We start from the raw sequence: 8,139 nt of genomic DNA on the forward strand, positions 1-8,139 counted from the left end.
ATAACATTGAACCTGGTTGGTTAGCCACCTGCAGATACAATCAGGGTAGTAAAGTAATGAGTTGTGATTACGGTTCGTTGTTTACCAAGCTAGCTGTCTGGCTCACTAGTTAACATTACATGTATGACATTATGTGTAACAGACAATCTTACAACACAGTTGCAGCCACCAATGGCAGCCACCATAACAGCCTAACCAGCTCCACTAGGGTGAGTAATGTTCAGTGAGCTGTTCCCTTGTCACGTTCTGACCTTAGTTCTTTTGTTATGTCTTTGTTTTAGTATGGTCAGGGCGTGAGTTGGGTGGGTTGTCTATGTTCCTTTTTCTATGATTTGGGATTTCTGTGTTTGGCCTGGTATGGTTCTCAATCAGAGGCAGCTGTCATTCGTTGTCCCTGATTGAGAACCATACTTAGGTAGCCTGGTTTCACTTTTGAGTTTGGGTTATTGTTTCCTGTGTCTGTGTTTGTACCACACGGAACTGTTTCGATATTTATTTTGTAGTGTTCAGTTTTCTATATTAAAATGGACACCTACCACGCTGCACATTGGTCTGACCTCTCTTACTCCTCGTCAGAAGAAGAGGACCATTGTTACATCTCTCTCACTTCTGAGCTTTACTGCTGTCATTCGGATCAACCCTTAAAGACATGGGTAGTAGAGCGCCTTGCAAAAGTATTCATACCCTTTGGTGTTTTTCCTACCTGTAATTTAAAAAAATGTGTTATTTCATGTAATGGACATACACAAAATGGTCCAAATTGGTAAAGTGAAATGGAAAAAAAATACCTTGTTTCAAAAAAATCAATAATAATACAACCGGAAAATTGGAGCATGCATATGTATTCACCCCATTTGCTACGAAAGGCCCTAAATACGATCTGGTGCAACCAATTACCTTCAGAAGTCACATAATTAGTTAAATAAAGTCTACCTGTGTGTAATCTAAGTGTCACACCTGTTCTGAAAGGCCCCAGAGTCTGCAACACCACCAAGCAAGCGGCACCATGAAGATCAGGCTCTCCAAACAGGTCAGCGACAAAGTTGTGGAGAAGTACAGATCAGGGTTGGGTTATAAAAAAATATCAGAAACTTGAATATCCCACGGAGCACCATTAAATCCGTTATTAAAAAATGGAAGGAATATGGCACCACAACAAACCTGCCAAGAGAGGGCCGCCCACCAAAACTCACGAACCAGGCAAGGAGAGCATTAATCTAAGAGGCAACAAAGACACCAAAGATAACCCTGAAGGATCCGCAAAGCTCCAAAGCGGAAATTGGAGTATCTGTTCATAGGACCACTTTAAGCCGTACACTCCACAGAGCAGGGCTTTACGGAAGAGTGACCAGTAAAAAGCCATTGCTTAAAGAACAAAATAAGCAAATATGTTTGGTGTACGCCAAAAAGCATGTGGGAGACTCCCAAAACATATGGAAGAAGGTACTCTGGTCAGATGAGACTAAAATTGAGCTTTTTGGCCAGCAAGGAAAACGCTACGTTTGGTGCAAACCCAACACCTCTCATTACACCGAGAGCACCATCCCCACAGTGAAGCATGGTGGTGGCAGCATCTTGCTGTGGGGATGTTTTTCATCGGCAAGGACTGGGAAACTGGTCATATTTGAAGGAATGATGGATGGAGCTAAATACAGGGAAATTCTTGAGGGAAACCTGTTTCAGTCTTCCAGAGATTTGAGACTGGGACGGAGGTTCACCTTCCAGCAGGACAATGACCCTAAGCATACTGCTAAAGCAACACTCGAGTGGTTTAAGGGGAAACATTTACATGTCTTGGAATGGCCTAGTCAAAGCCCAGACCTCAATCCAATTGACAATCTGTGGTATGACTTAAATATTGCTGTATACCAGCGTAACCCATCCGACTTGAAGGAGCAGTTTTGCTTTGAAGAATGGGCACGCTTATAGAGACATACACTGAGAGACTTGCGGTAATTGCTGTAATTGCGACTTTACAAATTATTGGCTTTGGGGGGTGAATAGTTATGCACGTTCAAGTCTTCCGTTTTTTTTGTCTTATTTCTTGGTTGTGTCACAATTAAAAAATATTTTGCACCTTCAAAGTGTTAGCCATGTTATGAGAGCTCCCCCCTACTTTGTGCATTTCGCCTGAAGACATACCCAAATCTAACAGCCTGTAGCTCAGGCACAGAACCAAGGATATGCATATATCCATTTGAAAGAAAACACTCTGAAGTTTGTGTAAATGTGAATTGAATATTGGAGAATATAACACAATAGATCTGGTTTAGATAAAACAATGGAAAAAAACATGTTTTTATTTTTATTTCATCATTAAAATGAACAAGATAAAACAAACATTCAGATAGGATGATGGGGACAATTTCAGTGACAAATATAAGAGGGCAACAGTACTTATGCAAAGTTTCAGAATGATAACTTCCAAAATGAGTGTGCTACATGACATGAAGTCACCCAGGTGTCCCACACAAGTAGCCAAAATGTACCCAATTTGTACCCACATTGGTGAGGGTATACATTTTGAAAGAAATAACTATATACAAAATACCAAAATGGTATTCTAACACACCCCCCCCCAAATAAAAAATTGAGAAAAATAAATTAACCAAAAAAAAATTGTGAAAAAAATAATTATTGATAAAAAAAATTTATATGTACACATTTACAAAATAACATGGGTAACTATTTACACACTTTCAATATTTGGAAGACCCTCAGTCCTCTATCAAATCAAATCTATTTATATAGCCCCAGTCTAAAATCCCAAACAGCAAGCAATGCAGGTGTAGAAGCATGGTGGCTAGGAAAAACTCCCTAGAAAGGAAAAAACCTAGGAAGAAACCTAGAGAGGAACCAGGCTATGAGGGGTGGCCAGTCCTCTTCTGGCTGTGCCGGTTGGAGATCACAGTGGTTGTAGAGGGTGCAACAGGACAGCACCTCAAGAGTAAAAATGAACAGTTTAGGGTTCCATCGCCGCAGGCAGAACAGTTTAAACTGGAACAGCAGCAAGGCTGGGTGGACTGGGGACAGCAAGGAGTCAACATGGCAGGTAGTCCTGAAGCATGGTCCAAGGGCTCAGGTCCTCCGAGAGAAAGAAGGTGAGAAAGAGAGAGCAGACTTAAATTCACACAAGACACCGGATAAGACAGGAAAAGTACTCCAGATATAACATACTGACCCTAGCCCCCACCCACTTTATTATGTCCATAATATCGACAGAAACATGGTAAACGTTTTTTATAAACAACCCTCAAGGTGTTTTTCAAATATCTATTTAATATATCAACCGAGCGAGAGGAAAAATGACTACCTCTGTCTTTTACGCTAGAATCACTCTGAGAGCCCTGAGCTGGGCACTTACGCAATGTAGTCGTTCACGGTCATTCTTCAACATAAAGGTGTGAAACTACAAAATGCTTTAGACACCGTAGGGAATACGTAGAACAGGAAATTTGTTGATATCCCTTTCAATGGCCAATAGGGGTGCATAGGAACATAACGGTTTCAAAATAAGAGGCACTTCCTGATTGGATTTTCCTCAGGGTTTCGCCTGCAATATCAGTTCTGTTATACTCACAGACAATATTTTGACAGTTTTGGAAACTTTCGGGTGTTTTCTATCCTAAGCTGTCAATTATATTCATATTCTAGCATCTGGTCCTGAGAAATAGGCGGTTTACTTTGGGAATGTAATTTTTCCAAAAATAAAAATAGTGCCCCCTAGTTTCAAGAGGTTAAACGAAGTACCAATGTACAAACACACACATCACTGATTACATTATCAATGGTAGTTATGATAGGTGAATTGCAGGAGAGACACGTGATAGTACCTTGAGCAACCTGATTCAAGTGTCCTCCACTACTCTGAAACGGGACTGGCTCAGCCTTATTTTGCTGTTGGCATGTTGTTTTGGTTTATCTAACGCTATCGAATGCTAGTTAGCTAGCAGTGATCTTAGCTAGCCAGTTTGAGTTGAAACATTATTGAAACCAAGCTAGCTACATTCTATCTAATCTGAAATGCCAATGAATAGGCTACAGTTGCCATGATCTGGCATGATAGCCAATCGAGATCCCTCCACCATGCAGTTGAAGAAGCTGTTGTTAGCAAGATAGCTAATATTCCTCTGACATTACATCACACATTCGGGAGAAGCTTTGTATTTAGCTATTCACAGTATCATGGCTAGCCTGGCTAGCTAGCATTATTAAATAATACACTGCACAAAAATGTAAACACAGCATGTGAAGTGTTGGTCCGATGTTTCATTAGCTGAAATACAATATCCCAGTAATGTTCCATCAAACAAGAAAATGTATATCTGTCAAATGTTGTGCACATATTTGTTTACATCCCTGTTAGTGAGCATTTATCCTTTGCCAATATAATCCATCCACCTGACAGGTGTGGCATAATTAAGAAACTGATTAAACAGCATGATCATTACACAGGTGAACCTTGTGCTAGGGACAATAAAAGGCCACTATAAAATGTGCAGTTTTGTCACACAACACAATGCCACAGATGTATCAAGTTTTGAGGGAGGGTGCAATTGGTATGCTGACTGCAGGAATGTCCACCAGAGCGGTTGCCAGATAATTTAATGTTAATTTCTCTACACTACGCTGCCTCCAACATCATTTTAGAGAAGTTGTCAGTACGTCTAACCGGCCTCACAACTGCAGACCACGTGTAACCACGCCAGCCCAGGACCTCCACATCCGGCTTTTTCACCTGCGGGATCGTCTGGGACCAGCCACCCGGACAGCTGATGAAACTGTGGGTTTCCACAACCGAAGAATTTCTTAACAAACTGTCCGAAACAGTTCTTTCAATGTCCTGCATACTCACCAGACATGCAACCCATTGACCATGTTTGGGATGCTCTGGATCGATGTGTACGACAGCGTGTTCCAGTTCCTGTCAATATCCTGTCAATAACTTCACACAACCATTGAAGAGGAGTGGGACAACATTCCACAGGCCATAATAAACAGCCTGTTCAACTCTATGTGAAGGAGATGTGTCATGCTGCATGAGGCAAATCGTGGTCACACCATATACTGACTGGTTTTCTGATCCATGCCCCTAATTTTCTTTAATGTATCTGTGACCAACAGATACATATCTGTATTCCACGTCATGTGAAATTAATACCATGTGTTAATGGAAAAAGGGGGACATGTATGTTGACATAATTGCGATCCCAACCTCTCATGTAAATTCAGACGAACTCACTTCCAAAACTCAGTTTCATATTTACACTATTGTAGTCAAATTTGACAGTAGAATAAATGTTTCTGAATCAAATCGATGTCACATAGGTCGTTTTCAAATAGAGAAGGTACTTTTTAGATTCAGTCGCCCTTTAACAGCAATCATTATGAGAGAATATATGATTGATAAAAACATCACAGTTGGAAATGGGCTGAGGGGAAATCTGCAAAGGCTGACTGGAGATCTGCAGAATTATTGAAATTACACTTTAAATAAAAATGTATTGAATTGAAACAGAAGGGTTCAGAAAAAAAGTGTAATGTTGGCAACATCCTTGAGCAGGCTTAACTACTTGAACCATCCTTTCAAATTCAAATTTCTCATTTGAGTAAAAATGGTTTCTTTCCCTCCACTCTCTTCATTTTTGGGACTTTTCTTTTAATGGATCTCACTTGTCTAGCCAGAAGAGATACATACTTTTGGCTGTGGCCTTCATAGAAAAATATATTGTTTTTTTCTCACTAAAAAACAACCCTTCTAGATGAGTGTTATTACTCCTTTGTCTGTTCCTATTCAATGATTCCTAAATCCCCCCTCTGTTCCAACTCCTGCAGTCCCAGTTCACTTTGGCAGGAGAGAACAGGCATCTGTCCAAAACGTCAACCCGTCCGTCTGACCTCACCATGCCCCCCCACTTAATACACACACACGCAATCAACTCATACTCACATTAGGGATATTGTAATGATCTTGGCCTGACTAGTGGAAGCTGGCTTAGTGTGGAATGGCCCCATTTGATAGTCTATGAACGTTCCAATAAATCACAGACACCAAGGACCAAGTACTCTTGCTTACCCACATATGAAAAGCATCGCCACGTTGCTCCAGTACCTCTCCAACTCTCTCTATCTTGCTTTCTCTCTCTCTATCCTTCCTCTCTCTATCCCCCCCCCTCTTTCTACCGCACCCTACCTCCCTCTATTTTCTCTCTCTAATTGGAGACAGTGTCCGGTCTGGAGAGCTTCACTCTATTTCATCTCTTTCTCCTGTCTGACAGAAAATCTACCAACACATCTGTCTCATTCAAGAGTCAGCAACTTTAGACGGTTCACCAGGGGGGAAATTCCAACATCAAGCTTTTTCTGATGATGTTCTTGCTTTTATTTGTTTTTATCAGGTTACAAAGAAGTGTTACCTAAACAGCCCTTAAACACTCTGTGGCCTATATACCAGAAAAGGAGGTTGAAATTACTATTTCTTTCTGAAAGATCGTATCTTATCCAGGCCATATTTGAGAACAGAGTGGCTCCGCTGGCTAGTTTGAGAGGTTGGGTGATGTTAACCTGTTGCGACTCTAGGGGCAGTATTTTCATTTTTGGATAAAAAAGTTCCCCTTTTTAAACAAGATATTTTGTAACGAAAAGATGCTCGACTATGCATACAATTGACAGCTGAAGAATAGCCGTAAGGGAATAGCCGTAAGGGACCACATTGAGCAAGTGGTCACATGACGGCTCCAGCAGAAAATCTTGCGTAAAGTACACAAGTAGCCATTTTTCCAATCGCTTCTTATGAGAAACCAATTGTCCCGACGGATATTTTATCGAATAGATATGTGAAAAACATCTTGAGGTTTGATTCTAAACAACGTTTGCCATGTTTCTGTCGATATTAAGGAGCTAATTTGGAAAAAAGTTTGGCGTTGTAGTGACTGCATTTTCCGGTCGATTTCTCAGCCAAACGTGAAGAACATATTTCGCCTACAAAAATAATATTTTGGAAAAAAAGGAACATTTGCTATCTAACTGAGTGAAAACATCCAAAGTTCTTCAAAGGTAAATGATTTAATTTGATTGCTTTACTTATTTTCGTGAAAATGTTGCCTGCTGGTAGCAGAGCCTAGCATAGCATTATGCCATGATAAACGTACACAAATGCTTGTCTAGCGTTGGCTGTAAAGCATATTTTGAAAATCTGAGATGACAGTGTGATTAACAAAAGGCTAAGCTGTGTCTCAATATATTTAATTTGTGATTTTCATGAATAGGAAGATTTTCTAGGAAGATTTATGTCCGCTGCGTTATGCTAATTCGTTTGAGGTTATGATTACGCTCCCGGATCCGGGTTTGAGAGTAACAAGAAGTTATTAACATCCCAATCTCATTTAGTAACACAAGCAGGTGATCTGTGTGCCATGCTTAATTAATGAGCCTGTTTGTGTGGTAACAATGAGTAGGTGAAGAAAGGAGGCCTTATTTTCCCTCACGCCACAATGAGCAGAAAACTGAGAAAATTATACTTTAAGGCTCAAGTGCATCACACCTTTACAATATGTGGTACCGAGAATTGAACTATTGACTCTTTCATGAACCCTGGCACGTTGATATCCATTTAGCTGAAAGGGTCAATCTTTTGAACAAAGAGCTAGTTCTAATTCTACTTAATAAGATAGCTCAAAGAAACTGGGTGGCAAACTTTGATCTGTGGTATCCTGGAAGGTCTACCCCGGGGGTTTGTGATAGAGGGAGGGTACGTGCCATGATGTTGGCTCCCTCTGCTGGGAGAATACGGGCTCGGCACCCCAACGCTGATGCCCCAAGTAGAGGTAATGAGTGGAGAGTGCCAACCAGCAGTGCAGGCCACATAAAGTGAGCACCTCGAGGGAAGACAGAGAGACAGACATGGAGCCGAATCTGAGAAGAAGGACTGAGCTAAGTTATATTGTTGTTATGTTTATTTTGTTGGAGGTGGAGGCACCAGACGGACCAGCTGACACAGGAATCCTCAAGGGCCAGCTCGGGATGGTCCAGTTAGAAGACCCCAACCTCCAGAATGTGAGAGGCCAGGTTATCGTGGTGGAGGGCACACTATTACCCGGGGTAAGTGAGTGGCGCTACCCCCTCATCGCCATCAAGCAT

Source organism: Oncorhynchus gorbuscha, linkage group LG14, assembly GCF_021184085.1.
Source record: "Oncorhynchus gorbuscha isolate QuinsamMale2020 ecotype Even-year linkage group LG14, OgorEven_v1.0, whole genome shotgun sequence".
NCBI lineage: Eukaryota > Metazoa > Chordata > Actinopteri > Salmoniformes > Salmonidae > Oncorhynchus > Oncorhynchus gorbuscha.